At 38.4% G+C, this 19,846-nt stretch overlaps 1 protein-coding gene across 1 annotated transcript in view; it reads left to right on the top strand.

Moving 5' to 3' along the window:
- The window catches only part of LOC127663258 (FERM and PDZ domain-containing protein 4-like), a 119,544-nt gene that overhangs the window by 51,882 nt on the left and 47,816 nt on the right, over positions 1-19,846 (top strand). The window contains exon 2 of the mRNA XM_052154777.1: positions 13,740-13,823. The gene's annotated coding sequence lies outside the window, so the exon portion shown is untranslated. The remainder of the gene's footprint in view (positions 1-13,739; positions 13,824-19,846) is intronic.

Raw genomic sequence — 19,846 nt, 5'->3', positions numbered from 1 at the left:
GTTTTCCTGTAAAAATATCAAAAAATCTTTCAAACAAAATCAGTTTGATTAATAGTGTTTTAGAAACAACACTGCAGAAGATATTTGTGTTTTTCAGAGAATGTATTTTTAACATGTGTATTTTGTCTTACTGTACTGGCAGAGATTTTATAGTCAAAACAAGTGAAAAAAATCTACCAGTGATGAAGAAGTAATCCAAAGTATTTAGATTACATTACTGACCTTGAGTAATCTAACGAAATATGTTACAAATGACATATTACAGCATGTATTCTGTAATCTGTAGTGGAATACATTTCATAAGTAATCCTCCCAACCCTGTGCATATGAGATATAATTTGAAATCTTAAAATAAGGACTTTTTATATTACACCATCACTTCAGAATTTACATAAAATAACAAAATAAGGCCTAAAATCATCCGTATCATTACCATCTTTAAAATCTTTTGCATAGCAATTAAATAGACAAGTCATATATCAAATGAAAGCTCTTATTCTCATAAATGTGACTAAATAGTTTATTTTGTTTTCAATATACCACAGTTTGAAAGATCTTCAAAAGAATCATAAAGTAAAATATGATTTCTCTAAGACATCAAATGCAAACGTCTCTTTTATGTGACGGTCACTGCTGCTGTAAGCCCCATATATCTGTTCTTATCTTAGGCAGTTTTCTACAGAATGAGCCACTTTTTGACTGTCTATGAGTTTGCTTGTGTACAGTAAATACTACAATGTTTTCTCTTATGTTATATATGTCCATAACAAAATATGTGGAAGATCTCAGCTTTCTAATGACATCTAGATTGAGCTTTTAGTCCACTCAGAGGCCAAGATATTTGATGAAACTATGGGGGTGGTGCATAAACAAAAAAATCAGTCTGAATGTGAATGGATTTGCACATCTGTGAGGGCTGATTACTTTTCCTAGTACTTGCTGCCAAACAGTGGGCTGAAATAAGACTTTCTGCAGGGAGATAGAGTAAACAGAACCAGAATTACAAGCTTACAAATTTGACCAAAACGTTATTTAATCTATTCATCAAATAGAAAATAACGAATTAATACTTTTATTTATCTTTAGGGTGGTTTGCAATTAGTCCACAGTATGTGTGAATGGTGAGCTTTAAAATGCGAGTGTGAAAAATTGCAGGAAGCAGCCCAAAAATGCCCAAAAATGCAAGCTGAAGAGGTCTAAATAAGAACGTTGCACAAAAACAATGAAGATCTTTTTCAAAATAACTATCCGATGACATTCGATTCTGAAATCAGAACTTTGTTTGTTATATTTAAAAAATATTTTCTTTCTTAAATAGCTTAAATATTTAGCTACTTTTAGAAAATAGGCTTGACTGTAATTTAGCTACTGTTTCAAAGTAGTTTCCTCACCACTGATCATATGTTGGTGCTTTTAGGGACCTTGACAGTCTCTGGTCACTATATGCTTTCATTGTATGGAAAAAAAAAAGCAGCTTTGACATTTTGCTAAACATTCCTTTAGAGTATTATGGAAGTAATTAAGTCATACAGCTTTTGAACAACATGAGGGTGAGTAAATAATGACTTTGAATTGTTATTTTTTTTTTTGGGTGAACTGTCCTTTTAATAAATGTATGAACTAATGATATGTATTGCTATCTCATAACTGGTGGTTACAAAAATCAAAGATGGCGCTAGCGTGAATAAGGTCTAAGCAAATGTGTGTGTGTTAAGACTAACTTAACTCTATTCTAAGCTACGTTTAGACTGCTACACAACTGAGCTCTAATACATTCAGGATGCAGCAGCTATTTTGGAGAACAATCTGATGTATAAATATATAAATAAATGTGGTATAATGGTGATGTTGTAATAGCCTAGTTGTTAAGGATGTGGGATGATAATTTATGCCCCTCGGCCAATCTAAACATTTGCAGCGTGTGATTTGCTCTAGGTGATGGCGATAATGATCGTAGCATGAAAATGATATTTGATCCGCTTAACCGATTGAGTCATTTTAAAATGAGACCCCCCTATTTGTATTTTAGTAATAAATAATATAATTTTCCATATCAGTGGATCACAATGGACATAAAAATGGAAGATAAAAGCATATATTCAGATATTCACATGCACATGTTCAGTGTGGTTTAGGTGAGCCATGAGCTGGAGAGTTGTTGAGATCCAAGGTGGATTCCACATTGGAAAGGATTATAAAATTCAAATGAAATCCAACACGGAGCGTGGCAAAATAAGTTGGTTGTTCCCAGTCAGCTGTGTCTAAAATTTGGTGCAAGTATAAACAAAATGGGAAGGTTATAAATGGAAAACAAGGCTACAGTGAGCTAAAGAGAAGCAATCATGGAGTGTGGATGATTGGATGAAAGTGATATTCGTTGATGAATCACAAACCTCCATTGGCCAAGGCGATGATGCTGGAACTTTTGTCTGGTGCTGTTCTAATGGCACGTATAAAGATGATTGCCTGAAGAAAACAATCACAGTTCCCCAGTCATTTATGATATGGGGTTGCATGTCAGGTAAAAGACCAGGGGAGATGGCAATCATTACCTCAACAGTCAATGCACAGGTGTACATTGACATTTTTGGACTCTTTTTTCATGTCCATCAATAGAAAATAGGTTTGGTGATGATGAAGTCATTATTCAGGATGATAATGCATCTTGCCACAGAGCAAAGAGTGTTGAAGCTTTTCTTCAGGAAAGGCATATCAACTCAACGACATGGCCAGCAGATAGTCCGGATCTCAATCCCATTGAACATTTATGGTGGAAATTGAAAATATGCAGGGGGCCCCAAACTTCCCTATCCCGAGCCACCTAATCCTGGGTCTTCCCCGAGGCCTCCTCCCAGCTGGACGTGCCTGAAACACCTCCCTAGGGAGGCGGCCAGGGGGCAACCTTTCCAGATGCCCAAACCACCTCAACTGACTCCTTTCGACGCAAAGGAGCAGCGGCTCTACTCCGAGCTCCTCACGGATGACTGAGCTCCTCACCCTATCTCTAAGGGAGAAGCCCGCCACCCTTCTGAGGGAACCCATTTCGGCCGCTTGTACTCGTGACCTAGTTCTTTCGGTCATGACCCAGCCTTCATGACCATAGGTGAGGGTAGGAACAAAAATTGACCGGTAGATCGAGAGCTTTGTCTTCCGGCTCAGCTCTTTTTTCGTGACAACGGTGCGATAGAGCGAGTGCAATACCGCCCCCGCTGCCCCGATTCTCCGGCCAACCTCCCGCTCCATTGTCCCCTCACTCGTGAACAAGACCCCGAGGTTCTTGAACTCCTTCACTTGGGGCAATACCTCCTTCCCTACCTGGAGTACGCCAGGTGAAGGAGAATATTGTTTTTCATTATTTATTTGGTAAGAAGTAAAAAATCTGGGTGAACATCCTCTAATTGTGGTGATTAGGTATTTTTTGCCAGGGGTTGTTCACTTTATGGGTTAAACTTGTCCTATTATTACATCTTGCCATGGCTTGGGTTAAACGATAATAATACATATAATAAGTTGAATATACACTAATTTAGAAGACGTGTTTGTGCTGAAAAGAATGACGATTACACTACTTTATTTAAATATTTATGCATTTAGCGTCAGCTCAAAGGAATAGTTCATGCCGATGCAGTTCTAAAGTCTGAGTCCACTGGAAAATTGCTTATAATTTGCTTATCATTGGTTTTTTCAATAAAGTTATTTTTATGAGGTCTGGGTAGCTCAGCGAGTATTGACGCTGACTACCACCCCTGGAGTCCTGAGTTTGAATACAGGGTGTGCTGAGTGACTCCAGACAGGTCTCCTAAGCAACCAAATTGGCCCGGTTGCTAGGGAGGGTGAAGTCACATTGGGTAAACTCCTTGTGGTCGCGATTAGTGGTTCTCGCTCTCAATGGGGCGTGTGGTGAGTTGTGCGTGGAACGCGGAGAGTATCATGAGCCTCCACATGCTGTGAGTCTCCGGGGTGTCGTGCACAATGAGCCACGTGATAAAATGCGCAGATTGACTGTCTCAGAATTGGAGTTAACTGAGACTTGTCCTCCGCCACCCGGATTGAGGTGAGTAACCGCGCCACCACGAGGATCTACTAAGTAGTGGGAATTGGGCATTCCAAAATTAGGAGAAAAGGGGATAAATAAAAAAAAATAAAAAATACAGTTATTTTTATTTTGCAATACGAATTGTATAATCAGTATTTTACTCAAATATTTTTGATTTATGACTGCATGTAACTCGCACTGGCATGAACAAAACCTGATCCTTTTATCCAGCATGATATAAGAATGTTCCATAGTGAATCACATTCGCTTTAAGGGAAACTTAAATGAGATGTTAAATTGTGATTTTTGAACCCCACTGTACTCCACTGTGAAACACATGCATTTATAAGTCAATCTTATGCTTTGTTCTGTAGTTTGTTTAATATCAGTAAGACTCTCTCCTTTGAACATCTAGAAAGTAAACTGTAAGGTCAGATGTGAGATCTCCAGGCGCTTGCACCGTCACCAAGGCGTTGATGAATGTACAGGATGTCATGAGTGAGGCAATTACTGCGTCAGACCCCTGGGAGCTTCTGCAGTGAATAATTTGTGGTAAATTTAACACAATCCCGTTCTGATTTACACCTCTGGCTTTCAGGAAAGCCGGTCTGAGGACTGATAACCAAAAGCTGATTATCTGCTGGGTTGCAGTAGGAACCTACGCTGTTTGCTCTTCTCCAATGAGAAGCTCAATTAGCCTTCAACCTCATAACCGCATAGCTGAACTGTGCACCATTTAGTCCCATATTCAAAAGATCACCTTATTTGCTTCTGTAAATATTTTGTGTAGGGCAGTCTGAGCTCACAATTTAAATTCCCCTACATACCTCCTGTCAGTTCAATTAATCAACAGAATAAATGGTAAATGGTCTGCACTTATATAGCGCCTTTTTAACCTTAACGGTATTCAAAGCGCTTTACATTGTGACACATTCACCCATTCATACACACATTCATACACCAATGGCGGCAGAGGTGCCATGCAAGGCGCTAGCCTGCCATTGGGAGCAACTTGGGGTTCAGTGTCTTGCCCAAGGACACTTCGGCATGTGGAGTCGTGTGGGCTGGGATTCAAACCACCAATCCTGCGATTAGTGGAAATGTGTATTGTTTATTTGTGGGAATCAACAAATTTATTTTTTACTCTACGCTCTCTAGCAACCAGGCTAATTTGGTTGCTTAGGAGACCTGGCTGGAGTCACTCAGTATGCCCTGGATTCGAACTCGTGACTCCAGGGGTGGTAGTCAGTGTCAATACTCGCTGAGCTCTATCAAGTATAAAATAAACAAAACCGACCTCCCTACACTAAACCTTAAAACTAAACCTAACCGATAGTGTCAGCGTGAAGCATTTACATGTTTCCATTGATTATGGTATAAATATTTGGAGGGATGGTGGGGGGGAATCTACGTCCCTGGGAGAATACCTAGTCCTTTCCTGACTGGTTCTCTGCCCACTTACGAGATTATTCAAAATGAATTCCTAATGCTCAATTACTGAAAATTGTGAGTGGTTTGTCACTCAGTAAAACAGTAATGGGACACTTTATAACACAGAGAGCAAAAACAGTGAGCGGCAAAAAAAAAATTCTACGGTTTGTAAGGGACCGTCTAAAAAATCCACAAACTGCACTAAAACGCTGGTATCCAAGCGTTCGTTCAATTGACGTACATATTTGAATGTAACAAACACTGCTAGTAAAAAAATATTTTCACATACTAAAGCTTGCAGTAGACTGCCGGCGTGATGGCTCACTTTCCAATTATGAGTACAGTGTTCAATTATTTTAGAAAAAAATAATCAAGATATTATTTTCATATTGTAAAATTTGCAGAAGGCTGCTATTAGATATCCCAGCTGCCTCCACGTCTGAGATTGTCAACCTGCGCATCTTATCACGTGGCTTTTTGAGCGTGTTGCCACGGAGACATAGCACGTGTGGAGGCTTCGCGCCATCCACCGCGGCAACCACGCTCAACTCAGCACACACCCCACCAAGAACGAACCACATTATAGTGACCATGTTACATGTTACCACATGTGACTCTACCCTCCCTAGCAACCGGGCCAATTTGGTTGCTTAGGAGACCTGGCTGGAGACACTCAGTATGCCCTGGATTCAAACTAGCGAACTCTAGAGGTGATAGACAGCGTCCCTACATTATTAAATTATTTAAAAAACAATGTAAGTTAGTCTTTCACTCCATTGGCAGCCTTCTATAACCTTTGTGATGTAAAAATAACATCTTGATGAATTTTAGTGGTGTTTTTTTCTAAAATAATTGAATGTTTCCGTATAAGTAGATATATTTGGAAAACCAATCCATTGGCAGCAACCGGAACCTTTATAATTCTAATTTTCCAAAATGTTTAGCGCAGTTTGGGGATTTTAAGACAGTCCCTTACCAACTAGATTAACCATGAGACCATAGATTATCATCGTACCTAAAACTAACTTTTCCCGCTGGCTGTTCTTACTCTGTGTTATTAAGTTTCTTGTTACTTTTTCCCAGAAGGTAAAAAACACTCCAAATGATTTCGTTTTTCAGTCAGTGATGTCTTTTAGCATGAATTTTGATTCCCATTCCCAATTTAGGTCTCATTCACACAGCCAATCAGGTGAGAAGCTATATGGAACCTACCCTTATCATTTCGGCTGAATTGCTGTTGTGTTTTTTGATTTGTTGTTTTGTTTTGCACTTCACGTCCACCGTAGTTAGGTGAGCGTGTTTGATTTCTCCCATAGCTCCATTGCTGCGTTCGCTATCCAACGTGACAAATGTAGCGGATACTTGCTACGCTGCTAGGTCTCAGCTCATAAGAGTAAGAGTGTACCCTATAAATCAAACCCATTTTCTTGGTGTATTTAGTGGCTAGTGTTTCTACTACTGTTAGATGTTGGAATAATCTGCCATGTGACATATATCATTCCAATCAAGTTTATTACGAAATGGTGCATCAGTTGCGTGGGAATTAGCTGCTGCTGATTTTGGAATGAAAATATAATGTTTGATCTGATCTGATGTCAGAAGACAAGTCAAACAGAACGCTGCGGTGCATCCACTTCAGGACTTCTGCTGATTTGATTTTCATCTGCCTCCTCTGTTCTACATTAAATTTTCATTCTGTTTTCATTCAACGAGCCTCTGAAAGCCACAGGCTCTGAGAATACTGCACAGCAGGCGTTAAGTGTTACTGAGTTCAGGGTGAAGATCACAGTGGATGTGTGCATTTGAAACACTCTCCGATGCTCTTTTCTGTCTTTTTCCTTGGCATGGAACTGAAATAGTTACTCGCAGCACCTTTGTCTCCTTGGAGAACTTGTTTTAGGCTCCTCAGGCTCATTGAATGTGCTCATTAAAATAAAGCCAGCTTAATGTTGCAAAACACAAGTGCACCGGTTAACCACCGGGATTCAACTTTGACACCTCAAGTGTTTTTTAAGTATCCTACTAGAAATAGTGACTCTATTAAAAAAATCCCTGCTTAGCAGGATTTATGGGTGTGTGTTTTTTAATATCTCTAGAACTAAGACCCCCCTCAAACACACACACAAGCTTTGAGTCTATTTAGTTTTGATTTAAAGGTGCCGTGAGTGATTTTTTTTTCATGGAAAAGTATGCAAAAATGTTCCTACTCCCTTAAAGATATTAATAAAATAAGTGTCCTGAGATATCTGTGACCTGTACTGCGATAATACTGTACTGATTATTTAATACTCAATAAACAGAATGCACAAATGGAGCAACGTTTATTAAACTTTACCTAGACCTTTATCTTTATTAACATGTTCAATTTGAATTTAAAGGGGTAGTGCCCTCAAAAATGAAAGACCTGCCATCATTTACTCACCCTCTTTCCATTCCAAATGCATTTGACTTTATTTCTTACATTATTTCTTTATTAAAAAATGCTGCATGAAGATGTCACAGCATGTCTGATGTCAATAATACCAAATTCGATTTCTTCTCCCGTGCAGTACCGCATACTATGCAGTCTGCGTAGGGCACCAACTCCCCAAGGGGGGCACCAGAAATTCCACCGGCTGCCCTTACTCGCACGTTATATGATATTCAAGGACCTGAAAGCAGTTGCGAAACACAGACGATCGCTTCCCGCTCATTTTCACGTTAAATAATGTACTTGTATGTTACATATACAACTTATAGTATATATAGAAATGAGGAAGGGTAATTGAGCTTGAAATCATGATGTCACCCAAAACGGTCTGGATTGCTTCAGAAGACATGGATGAAGACACTGGGGTCATATGGATTACTTTTGTGCTGCATTTATGTGCGGTTAAGAGCTTCAAAGTTTTGGTCACCATTTACATGCATTGTATGGACCTACAGAGATGAGACATTCTTCTAAATGTAGCTCAGCAAGTAAAAGACACGGACTACCACCCTTGGAGTCGCAAGATAGAATCCAGGGCGTGCTGAGTGACTCCAGCCAGGTCTCCTAAGCAACAAAATTGGCCCGGTTGCTAGGGAGGGTAGAGTCACATGGGGTAACCTACTCGTGGTCACTATAATGTGGTTCTCGCTCTCGGTAGGGCGCATTGTGAGTTGTGAGTGGATGCCGCGGAGATTAGCATGCGTTATGTCGCTGTGGTAACACGCTCAACAAGCCACGTGATAAGATGTGGAGACTGCCATCTTGTGGAGTGGTGGTGGTGTAGTGGGCTAAAGCACTAAACGGTTAAGCAAAAGGTTTTCTGTTTGATCCCCACAGCCACCACCATTGTGTCCTTGAGCAAGGCACTTAACTCCAGGTTGCTCCGGGGGGATTGTCCCTGTAATAAGGGCTCTGTAAGTTGCTTTGGATAAAAGCGTCTGCCAAATGCATAAATATAAATATAAGATGCGTGGATTGATGGTCTCAGATGCAGAGGCAACTGAGATTCATCCTCCGCCACCCGGATTAAGTCACTACACCACCACGAGGACTTAGAGCACAGTGGGAATTGGACATGCCAAATTGGGAATAAAAAGGGGTTTCTAAAGTGTCCAAGATGTTGGGGTCACTGTACATATCGTGAACTGCATTAAAATTTTTAGGATCACCCAAAAAATTACCAATGCACGTAATTTAGCGGCCAGGCAGGGGTTAAATTAGACAGGAATGAACGGTGTTTTGGCACCTTTAATTGAAATCCAATGTAATTAGCCACTCTGTATCTTTTATGTCCATAGTGCAAAATATTTTCAGATATTTTTGGGGGGCCTGTCAAAGAAACTAAAATATTGTCTTTAACAACACCTTGTAAATTTCAACCTTTGAGCTCACCCAGCCTTTGGACATAATCCAGATTTGACATATTTCAGGATTATTGATGTAAAGCCTATAACTGGACGATGAGACACTGCAGCTCATGCGGTGTGACCGTCCAGTGCCGCAGAGCTCGCCGAGTGTCTCTTGTGTCGATTTCTCTGTGTGCAGCAGCTCATCTCTCAAGGCAGCATCACAGAACTGCGTCTTTATTAGCAGCGCATCAGCTCGCCGCTGCATCTTTAAATGGACATATCCATAGGACAGACAATACCTGACTGGATGATGGATCTCACACTGTTTAGCTTTAACAAGTTCAGTCACGGATCATAGATGTCAAAGAGAAGGATGTGTTTTGAGAATGGCCTGACTTTTGAGTCTTTCAACACAGGGCCTTTGAGTGAAAATAAACAATCTTTAATATTTTGAGAAGCAAAAGCTTTTGAATATGTGGTGACTGGCTGCAGCAATACCCTGAGGAGTGAAGCGTGGACAGAAAGAGCTCTTTTTCCATTAACTGCATGAGATTGCTTCAACCACATTTCACTGCTTCACGTGTTCATGGATAGTAAATATGACCTCTCGTTCCCCCGGTTGCTCTGGTTTTAGCTTTAATGCACTAGGACTTGAAGGTATATGGCCAAGTTCTCAATGGGTCCATCAATGCCCAGGGAGCACTAAACAACCAGCGTGTAATCGCCATCAAAGCGCTCGGCTCTTTACATGACCACACAGTGATCCGAGGAACCACACACTTGAAACATCCACTCCCTTTTCTTAGGAGCAGGACTATGTTTTCGTCCTTGTAATTAATAAGTCTTCAGCATCAGTGCCATACTTCATCTCTATCTGATTTCAAGAAAAAAAGCAGCTTTGATGTTTGCAATGTCACATTAGAGTGAAGATGATAAAAAGGGACCTAATTAGAGTCCTATGTGAGTCCCAAACATCTTATGTCACTCCTCTCATTGAGATAACTCTTTTTCTGACATGTCCTTGTAATTTAAATAAATTAGCTAGACTTGGGTGTCATACGAACTAAAGTAAAATATAGAGTAAGGATTACGAAGATCAAACAAAAGTCTGACCAAAATCACTATATCACTATACCAGACAAAGAAAGGGGGAGTAAAACTAGGAGTATATATACAAAGAGTCGCAGACCCCGTACTAAATGCATCCACTCTTTGATGAAGTTATGCCGCATGGAGAGTGAGGCCCCCACGAAAGAGTGCATGGGGGGAGTTTGAGCACTCCTTTGAAATGTAAATAACAACTGGGACATTCTGCCATCTTGTGGAGACCATTTGGGACAAAAGAATGCATGACCATAACACTTCAGTCCAAGATATTGTCTTTAGTCATGAATAGATCACCCGAAAATGAAAATGCTTCATATCAGGATTTTCTTGACTTTCTTGCATGTATGTATTAAACAAAAGAATAGCGATTCCCTTTAAAGCGTAAAAGCACCTAAACCATAGGTGTCTGTGGCAGGGCGGAGGGCGGGGCAGGGTCGTGATCCTACACACCCGGTCCCGTATTAGGCTAATCAAGCCTCTGAGGTATAAAGGTCGACTGCAGAGGCTTGATTAGCCTAATACGGGACCGGGTGTGTAGGATCACGACCCGGCCCCGCCCTCCGCCCTGCCACAGTGTCATTTATGGGGGTGGGGGTGGGGGGGGGGACATTGCCCTACCACTCAGGTAAGTGTCTTATGCAGAAGAAACATCTCTTGTTATCATTGGCGTTGAATGGCAGTGGGCTGAAATGTTCTCTCGATTTCATCTCTCAACAGAATTACTCCCTTCCCACTCGGGCCACAAGGGGGCGCCCTATAACTGTCTATAACTGAGCCATAACAGCTGCATGAGTCTTACCGGAGCCACTTGTAGTGCTCACAGCTAGAAACGGCCCTGTATATATTTATTCACTGGCTAAAATAATCCCAGTACTGACAGAGTTAAACGTATAGTTTTAACAATTAATTATGCAAAATATTTATTGGAGTGCTTGAATTGTTCTTCAAGAATGACTATTTATCAAAACAGTAAACGTTTATTTGACACTATCTGCACCTAACCGAATTAATATTAACGAGTTTCGCCACTTCGTGACGTCTCTAGCCCCAACTGCCCCCGCCGCTTTTTAAAACAAAGTGACACCCTTGACCCAAATCTCATAAATGTAGTCTATGCAGCTCGTGCGTCATACCTCAAGTCTTCTGAAGGCAGACGATAAGTCTTGGTGGTCATTATTCAGTGTCAATCTTGACTATTTCTTGCAAGAACTTGCATTGTTTAGCACTAAAAACAACTCTTGAAAACTGTTAAACTGGCCATTCTCCTCTGGTTTGGCCCAGGACCGTCAAGAGATGCTGATCCAGGAACATGTCAGCAGACCGTCTACTGTACTTCACCAATAATATCAGTAACCCCATCACTCCAAACCCATCTTCATCTCACTCACTCTATGCTCTTGGCTGCCTTCTCTTCCTCCCTCCGATCCACGGTCTGTTAAAGGAACCTTGAGATCGCTTCACTTGACCTCACATCATCAGCTCTATCGGTTATGTGTACAGATGCTGCTGGATGCAGTCTATCTTTCACCCGCACATCAGCACATGATGCTCTCTGGCCGACAGCCGCTCGATCAGCCCATGATGCTCTGAGACTGTCTTGAGTAAAGCAAAAGTACATGCAGCAGAGAGGAAGAAAATCAATCCGCTCTTAAATCTTCCAACACATCAAACCCTTATACAGTGTTTTACTTCAACAGAGAGAGTCTGTGTTTCTCTCTTTGCTCCTTTTTAAATGAGTCTCTTGATTTTCTTTTGTTCATTCTCCATTTCGTTCATTCTCTTGTTAGTTCTTTTCTTTTTATTACTTTCACTAATTCTGTCTTTCATTTGTGCTTTCTTTCGTTTGTTCTCTCCTTCATTCATTCTTTTGTTCATTCTCTTGTTAGTTCTTTTCTTTTTATTACTTTCTTTCTTTCTGTCACTAATCCTGTCTTTTGTTTGTTCTTTCATTCTTACATTCGTTTGTTCTCTCCTTCGTTCATTCTTTCTTTTGTTCATTCTTTTATGTTTATTCTCTTGTTAGTTCTTTTCTTTCTTTTGTTTGATCTTTCACTATTTTGTTTATTCTTTTTTTGTTCAATCTTTTCCGTTCATTCTCTTGTTAGTACTTTACTTTTTCTTTCTTTCTTTCTTTCTTTCGTTTGTTCTTACTTTCTTATGTTCATTCATTCTGTCCTTCATTCTTTTCTTTCTTTCTTTCATTTTTTCTTTCTTTTCTGTCACTAATCTTGTCTTTTGTTTGTTCTTTCTTTCTTTCACTAATCTTGTCTATCGTTTGTTCTTTCTTTCTTATGTTCATTCGTTCTGTCCTTCGTTCTTTTCTTTCTTTCTTTCTTTTTTTCTTTCTTTCTTTCACTAATCCTGTCTTTTGTTTGTTCTTTCTTTCTTATGTTCATTCGTTCTGTCCTTCATTCTTTTCTTTCTTTCTTTCATTTTTTCTTTCTTTTCTGTCACTAATCTTGTCTTTTGTTTGTTCTTTCTTTCTTTCACTAATCTTGTCTATCGTTTGTTCTTTCTTTCTTATGTTCATTCGTTCTGTCCTTCGTTCTTTTCTTTCTTTCTTTCTTTTTTTCTTTCTTTCTTTCACTAATCCTGTCTTTCGTTTGTTCTTTCTTTCTTTCTTTCTGTCACTAATCCTGTCTTTCGTTTGTTCTTTCTTTCTTTTGTTTGTTCTTTTCTTTCTTTCTTTCACTAATCCTGTCTTTCGTTTGTTCTTTCTTTCGTTTGTTCTTTCTTTCTTATGTTCATTCGTTCTGTCCTTCATTCTTTTCTTTCTTTCTTTCATTTTTTCTTTCTTTCTTTCACTAATCCTGTCTTTCGTTTGTTCTTTCTTTCTTTCTGTCACTAATCCTGTCTTTCGTTTGTTCTTTCTTTCTTTCGTTTGTTCTTTTCTTTTTTTCTTTCTGTCACTAATTCTGTCTTTCGTTTGTTCTTTCTTTCTTTCGTTTGTTCTTTTCTTTCTTTCTTTCTGTCACTAATTCTGTCTTTCGTTTGTTCTTTCTTTCTTTCGTTTGTTCTTTTCTTTCTTTCTGTCACTAATCCTGTCTTTCGTTTGTTCTTTCTTTCTTTCGTTTGTTCTTTTCTTTCTTTCTTTCTGTCACTAATTCTGTCTTTCGTTTGTTCTTTCTTATCTTTGTTCGTTTGTTCTCTCCTTGGTACATTCTTACTTTTGTTTGTTGACAATTACCAACTAAATAATTATAAATCTTCTGAAATGGTTCAAAATGCTATATATGCCACTATTTCTACTTTATTACTACACACATATATATAATAATGAATAAAGGTCTGAGTGATACAGGTTTCAAGATTACAAAAAAATTATTATTCTTGTCTTATTTTGCAGAGGATCTCTCTGCTACACTGATATTGAGGATTGTGGACTGTGATAAGAGTATCAGCCATCTTCGGGACCTTGTCTAGAAACATCGTAAGTAATGGCATATTTTTCTGCTACATCAAAAATGGCTGCAGCTAAATCTTTGTGTAAAAGGCGACGTATAGATGTGTGACGTATAGACAAACGGGTAGCTTTACGATGCCTAGAGTGTAAGAAAAATGATATGCATTCATTTCCTGGTAATTCCAACTGGTTGCATGAACTAGAGAGAATCTATGTGCATTTCTTGAGACAGTTGATGATGCTTTTTAGCCCACACCACAACATTAACAGAAATGACACAGTGGCAACTATAACGACACAGCGGTAATACAAATATTATAAGCAGTTTCTATCATATTATACATTATATAAACATTATAAACAGCAGAATTCCAAAACTTCCTTCAGCTAAATCATTATGTTTCCTAAAGGTATACAGAGCTGTGCTGCTTTAATCCATGCCCTCTTCTCTGCTCTCATGTGTGTGCATGAATATTAATGACGAAACCAATGCAAACCAATGCTTTAGAGCTCATAAATTTAGCATGCTTTCCTATGCAGAAGACTATTCAATCTGAAACTTACAGGGTGGTGGTCACGAACTCTGGCTATTTATAGCTCAGGTCAAACCACAGCATGGAACATTGATGGCTCTGTCTGTGATGTCATAGTTAAAGTAGTTCACAAACTAACTTCACACTTGGGAAGACACAAAAAGTGACAGAGTAAGAGATAACACTTGTGTTAAAAAGCATTGTGTGTTTTGCTTTGTCAGTTTGCCTTTGAATTTAGTTTATTTTTCATTAGGTGTCAATACATTTTATTTTTATTATTTTGCATATGTTTTCAAGTTTTAATTTAGGTTATACTGTAAATATATATATATATATATATATATATATATATATATATATATATATATATATATATATATATAGTGTTGGGAGGGTTACTTTTAAAATGTATTTCACTACAGATTACAGAATACATGCTGTAAAATGTAATTTGTAACATATTCCTTTAGATTACTCAAGGTCAGTAATGTAATCTAAATACTTTGGATTACTTCTTCATCACTGGTAGATTTTTTCACTTGTTTTGACTATAAAATCTCTGCCAGTACAGTAAAACAAAATACACATGTTAAAAATACATTCTCTGAAAAACACAAATATCTTTACAGTGTTGTTTCTAAAACAAGATTAATCAAATTGATCTTGTTTTAAAGATTTTTAGATATTTTTACAGGAAAACAATACAAAAATGATTATCAAGAATATGATTTTTGCCCTAATGTTAAAGATCTTACTAGAAAAAAGAAATTATGATCCAATGTGAATTTTCTTGATAAATAAATATGATCGTGTCTGGTAACATGTGTGTGTAAAATGGCTAGAAATAGCATTTTAGCTTAGCGTAAAGCTAATTTACACAAGGTTTATTTCTATTTCTTCTGCTTCAAACTTACTTCAAACGTACTTCTCTATCTGCTCATATGAATGTCACACATCATAAGAAAGTGTTTCTCCGCTGTTCAAATGCACTTTGGATCATTTATATGTTTAAATGTTTTCCAACTGAAACTAAATATTAAATGAAACAAATGACAATAAAATGCAAAGTAATCTCTTCAGTAATCAAATACTTTTGAATGTAACTGTATTCTAAATACCAATGATTTAAATTGTAACTGTAGTGGAATACAGTTAATTATATTTAGAATTTTAAATACGTAATTCCGTTACATGTGTTCCGTTACTCCCCAACCCTGCATATATACATATATTATATACTGTCTATCTATAGTGGCATTTTCATATTTAATTAATTCTAAAATGTATTTATTTATTTAATTATTACTTTCAGTCCCTTTGGCATTACTCTTTCAGAGAGATTTTAGATAAACTACATGACATGTCAGAGAAAACGTCTTATCCCAATAATAAATGCAACCATCCAACAACACACCATCCAACTTTTGCACATGCCCAGAGTTGCACTTTAATTATTGTCACTTTATACCTGTCTGCTACCTCAATAACTGCTATGTGCATAGAACATGTTATGTTTACATTCTGCATTTTTAGAAAGTGTCATCTTTTTGCACTACTCGATTACAAATGTGTACTGGTCGGCGCTGGACTATCTCTTACTGTGCCTATTGTCCTGTTCCTTTTAGTAATTTATTGTACTGTCTCGTACTTTTTGCACACGTTTGCATGTGCACTTTATGTAGGAATGTGTAGGTCTTATTTAGCCTGTGTAGTCTCATGTGGTTCTGTGTTTGTCCTATGTTGTTTTATGTAGCACCATGGTCCTGGAGGAACGTTGTCTCGTTTCACTGTGTACTGTACTAACTGTATATGGTTGAACGACAATAAAATCCACTTGACTTGAAATTCTTGGCAGTATTTGCTAGCACAGTGCCAGGCAATACTAGGAAAATGCTCTCCCGCCCCCAATTCACATCATTGGCTGAGTTAATGATGTTGTCTGTATGGATGGGTCGCTCAAAACAAAGAGGAATTTTTATAGCCCCACAGAGACAGTATTTACAGCTCTCCAGAAAATTAATCAATTTACAGTTGTCACTGCATATTAAGCTGGAAAAGTGAAAGTATTTTAACACAGAAAAGGTTACAAACTTTAGCTTTAAAAGTGAAATGTACTCAAATAATGTTAGGATCGATACTTTAGGATTCATGGTAAATACAACACACAATCTTAAATACTTGTTTCTTTATGTTTGAATTTAGGACAAATGTAGAATTTACTTGAATTTTCACGTTCACACTTCAACTGATTTAATGTTGAAAGTACTACATCTTTTTGTTTTGATTGTATACATTGCAATGTGACAAACCGACCGTTTCCATTATAATCAACAATGCAGTCTAGTCTACACTGCACATTGTGACATCACAACACTAAGTAGTGTAGACTATAGAGAAGATGCTGGGAAAGGTAGTTTTTAAAATTGATTTATAGAATGTCAAAAAAATGACTATGAGGGGAACAGAAAAAGAGTCCTTTATTAATAAAATCCCAGATCCAGTTTATTGTTCAGTCAAAATCCCCAAAATAACCAGAGAAAAATTTGGATTTGGTGCATAACACAGGACTTTTCATTATAAACAAACCCGAAACTCCGGGGGACTCTTATTTTGAAATAATGAAATGATGAAAAAACGATCTGCAAATATCGGCATCGATTTTTGTCGATAACGATAGTTTTAAAAAGCAACTATCAGCACCAATTATTCTGCAAAATGTATATATCGGTCTACTTCTAGCATAGGCATAATAAAGACAGCATTGTTAATTTTGGTGAACACTTCATTGTGAATTAAAGAGAAGAAATAACATGAAAGGCAATCCACAATAATGACCTAACGCAATGGGTTATCATGCTGCATTGCTTATTTAAGGTTTTGATGTCCCACTGAATATGTGACAGTTCAAGGCAGAGACACAACACCATACATCCCAATAGCCAACCCAGTGCCTTACAACCTGTTCCCTTTTTGATTATTATTTTGAAAATTTTGGTTTGAAAATGTTCTTAATATAAAATAAATATGTATCCCATGTGAATCACCCGAGTGATATTATAAATTTGGGGGCTCGTCCGGGATTCTTTTTATAAAAATAGAAAAAGCTTGGGCCTCGGCAGGACTGGACTGGTAATCTTACATACCGGTCATTTTTCCGGTGGGTCGACACACTTTTTGGCCGATCAGGGGCGGATTTGCCATCGGGAGAATCGAGAGGGCCGGTGGGTCGGCCATGAACGATAAGCTAAAATGAGCGCCTGCGTTATGCAGAACGTACCACAAAACGGCGCCGCGATATGCAGAAAAGGACAGCGAACAACATCCTCAGTCCTCGGCCAGGGCTTGACTGGTAATCTGGCATACCGGGCATTTTCCCAGTGGGCCTTCACACTTTGGGGCAGATCAGGGGCAGACTGGCCATCGGAAGAACCAAGCGGGGCCACCCCACGTTATGCAGAATAGACCACAAAACGGTGCCGCGATATGCAGAAAAGGACAGTGAACAACATCCTCAGTCCTCGGCCAGGGCTTGACTGGTAATCTGGCATACCGGGCATTTTCCCAGTGGGCCTTCACACTTTGGGGCAGATCAGGGGCAGACTGGCCATCAAAAGAACCAAGCAGGGCCACGAAACGGACCAAATGGGCCGCGATAAGCTAAAATGAGCCCCACGTTATGCAGAACGGACCATAAAATGGCGCCACGATATGCAGAAAAGGTCAGCAACCTTTTTTGGGCCAGTTTCTATGTAAAATCCCGGGCCGATTTCTCTTCCCAGTCCAGCCCACACCTTGGGAAACCCATATACACCATCATATACATACGATATACATACGTCATATACATCTATCTGATATCATTACACACGTATGGTAGACAGTTGCTAAGCCTCCTAAAACAAGGTGTTGTTCGCTAATCAGCCGATGGGGGTTGTATTTAGAAAGCCATCTGAAAACAAACGTTTATTTTTGTAATTCTTTTCGGTGCCAAATAAATTTCGCACTTCAGCTTTAAATTTTTTTATTTATTTTTTATTTTACTTAACTTTTAAGCACCACCCTTCAATAATGAGCTGGCATGGTTTCATTGTTTGCCAGTTTTATTTAAACGGTTGTTATTGCTATTTTCTTTTCACATTTAGTAACTTGTTCTTTTGTGACATCTAAAGTTACCATTAGGCTCAAATGTATAATAATTTTATTTTTATCATTATCGTATTTCATCATTTCAAGTAACGTTTTAAGTGTGAAACTATTCATTGTTCACTTACAGTATAATGTACTTATAACGTTATTTTAAGCACTATCACATCAGATTTGTATGTGTTAGTTACTCTATTAACTGAAATGTTTCAGTATTATGTCATGAAGTATATTTTACTTAATTTTATACCATTAAAATGTACTTAGACAAAGTAAGTAAATCTTTTCAAGTTTACATTGAGCAAGAATGAAATGCACTTCTGTGTTTTATATTTTATACTGACCACAGAGCCCATATTGTTAATGGAATATTTGCTTTATTTCGTGAAAAGGTACAAATTGCTCTTGACAGCTGATTATAAAATTGCAATCAAACGCATTTCCAATTTATATCGGTATATTGCCGATTAGATGCACTTCGAAACACACGGAGACTGTGCCGACATAATCAGACATACTGTTACTAATCTAATAATTTATGCACTGGATGCATTAAGTGAAACAGTAAAGAGTCTTTTGGCTGTATATAGAGAGAACTTTCTCTCTCTTTTGCTACAATTCTGCCCACACTTGCCTTGTGATTGTCCATGGAAAACTCTCTAGCACAGACACTCGGTTCAGAGATGTTCACTCTCACATGCTTCACTCCACACAACTCCATCAAAGTCAGTCATCGCCCACCATCGAACGAGAGAAAGAGACAGAGAGAGAGAGAGAAAGAGAGAGAGAGAGAGAGTTTAAGTGATCTAAGCTAGTGGTTTACTCCCCTGAGACCTTTTATCCATGCCCTCATTCCTCTTTACGAGTGTTTTTGAGTTAAAACTGAGACATTGTATATGTTCTCCCCTGGGTTTTGCTCATGATACATGGAACATAGAGCTTGTTTCCCTCATTCATAGACTACCATGGAGGTCTACCAACACTTTCAATGGTTAAAGCACAATGCCCAGTTTAAACTTCCCTGCTTTTTCCATTTTTACAACAAACTCTCAAGACCAAATGTCACTGGGGGAGCTTTTTGCCTGCACCACTGAAATGTTGCTCTTGTTCTGTATATTAAATGATGCCATGTTCAGCTAATTTTGTGGCATCCCATTGCTTTACCCTACACTACATTTTACTATTAAATGATTTGAATCGCTTATTTGCTTGTTGTTTTTTTGTCGCCGTGTGATCACTTTGTGTGAGGAACAGATACAACTTTGAGTGTTTTAGCAATAATCAGCATTCCCATCCCATCCATCCCTATAAAAGTCAGATCTCAATCCATGGCTCATTTAAACATCAATCAAATGACATTGGATTGTTTTTATG

The sequence above is a fragment of the Xyrauchen texanus genome, chromosome 23 (assembly GCF_025860055.1).
Source record: "Xyrauchen texanus isolate HMW12.3.18 chromosome 23, RBS_HiC_50CHRs, whole genome shotgun sequence".
Taxonomy (NCBI): Eukaryota; Metazoa; Chordata; class Actinopteri; order Cypriniformes; family Catostomidae; genus Xyrauchen; species Xyrauchen texanus.
Note: the sequence above shows the minus strand (reverse complement) of the source record. Positions and strands in the feature narration are given on the sequence as shown.